The 2,213-nt window shown below is 32.7% G+C and overlaps 1 protein-coding gene across 1 annotated transcript in view; it reads right to left on the reverse strand.

Moving 5' to 3' along the window:
- The window catches only part of LOC102765647 (CUB and sushi domain-containing protein 3), a gene marked incomplete at its 5' end in the record, with an annotated part of 698,415 nt that overhangs the window by 410,269 nt on the left and 285,933 nt on the right, over positions 1-2,213 (reverse strand). The gene's annotated exons all lie outside the window — the stretch shown is intronic.

Raw genomic sequence — 2,213 nt, forward strand, 5'->3', positions numbered from 1 at the left:
ATGTTTAATTTATAGGAGAGCTACAGCTAATGTTATACCATGAAAAATCTACAGGTGACCAAAAAAGAAATCTTTAGATCAAATCTGGAAAGCTATTTTAGCAAGTGTTCCATTTAAAACCAACACACTACTTAACAGGGAGCGTGATAATTATGAAAATTATTTTTAGTAGGCGAGGTTCCTGAAGTTATCTGCATGTCAAAACTTGAAACTTCTTAATATGAGCCCCACTTCAACTTTGAGCTCAGGTTTTAAAATTATGGAGAATGCAAAATTAAGATTTTTGAGGACATATTTTATCATATGTTACATCATGTTATACAGGTCAAATCATTTGTTCAGCTTTACTGAACAATCATTAATCACCAGTGATGACAAAACAGGGAGTTGCTACTGGAAAAATAAAGATAAATATGATATACATGAAAAGGTTTTTTTGTTGTGGGTGGAGTTAAGGAAAGCTGCACAGAAGAAAATATATTTGAATTTCCTCTTCAAAGCTGAGTAATGCAATGTTGTTGAATTAAAATTAGAATAGGGGCTCAGGTAGAATTTACTGAATGTCCAGGGGACAGGTGTGAAACAACTTGCTGAGTTCAGAGGATTATGGATAATTTGATAAAAATGGATTGCAGGAAAAAAGACAAAAACGGGATGAAGGAAGCTAGAAGATAAGACCTATGGAGGTTTTGGACTTTAACTCTAGAAAATGGAAAATTATGGAAACACAGTAATATGATTCCTTCTCTGCTGCTGGGAGATCACGGTTAGTGATGTGGTGGTTAGATTGGAAGAGAACAGATTGAAGGGAGGGAGAATAAGGGCATTATTCACTAAGAATCTCCAGGGTTAGTTTCAATTATCTTTGCGGATATTTGTGTATAAATACTTAGGTGCTTTTTGTTTCTGTCTCTATATTATGATCTTGCTGAGAGAGATCATATTTGGATGTTCCTCCTATATTCAACAACTCATTCTGTAGCAGATCCTTAGGAAATATTTTTTGAATTACTCTTGTTGAAAACTGAGCAGAAAGAAAACAAAGCAACGCTAATTTTTGTGCTCCATTACAATGTACTTTGAACTCTTGAACTGCAGTGGAGTGAAGAGCTTTGTAAACACTGAGAAAGCTTCCCTGCTGCTCCAACCTGGTCATGAGCCTAATAACTGTGCTCTTTGCTGGAGCACTGTAGTTAGTGATTAATATCGTGTCTAAGGTTTAAATGACCATAGGTTTTCCTTCATACGGTGAAGAAAATACTAAAACCAAGAGGAATATAATGATGGCAGCTTCAATTAGTCACTTAGAGGAGGGAAAAGAGAAAGCATGTAGGTATTTTCAACATGAGCTGACTGTTCTTTACATTTTGTAACATTGTTTTATTCACTGGGGATAGATGTGGGTTTTTAAATGAAAGAAACATATATCTTAAATTATAATCAGGGTAACCTTTTTACTTTTAATGAACTACTCAAATTAATATAGAACCAATTTAGTCAAAAGTTAGAAGCACAGAATGCCTGTGTCCTGTCTCCCTGACAACATCATGCATTCATTTCCCTGTGTCTGCATACAAAGCCATGGCAAGCCAACGCTCAAAAAGGAAACTCTGATTAAAAGTTATTGTTATGCAAGTAAGAGACTTTGGTACCGCCATTGTTTAATTGATAAGCTAAAGAATAATAATTTTTACCACAACGGAAATAATAAATTCAAGTGACAATGTTCTGAAGGGTTCTTTTATGTTTTCATACTTTAAAGCACGGATTTTAATTGAATTTGTTAACATTTATATATTTCTTCAGTCAGAATTCCAAATTAGCATTTCTAAAAAGGTAGGTTGTGTGTATATATTCATTGCTTTTAACTTTAATCAAGGTTCATCATGTGTCAAAGACATTCATGATTTCGAAATGCTTACATCTATCTCTTACAAGTGGAAATAGCACAAAATATTTTGTTATATACATATAATTAATCTATATCATTACCAACATTGGTATGGGCAGTAGCAATTTCACACATTTGTGGTCTATAAATTGATAGACCACAGGAGTTGATAATCTAAACACTAAGACCATGTATTTGATCTGAATCACTAATAAATTTTTTAAAAGTATTCCAAATTTTGAAGCCCTTTACTTGGTACCTAAGTATTTAATAATAATAACTATATATATATAAATTATATATAAATTATATATAGATTATA

This window comes from Myotis davidii, unplaced genomic scaffold (genome assembly GCF_000327345.1).
Source record: "Myotis davidii unplaced genomic scaffold, ASM32734v1 scaffold713, whole genome shotgun sequence".
Classification (NCBI taxonomy): domain Eukaryota; kingdom Metazoa; phylum Chordata; class Mammalia; order Chiroptera; family Vespertilionidae; genus Myotis; species Myotis davidii.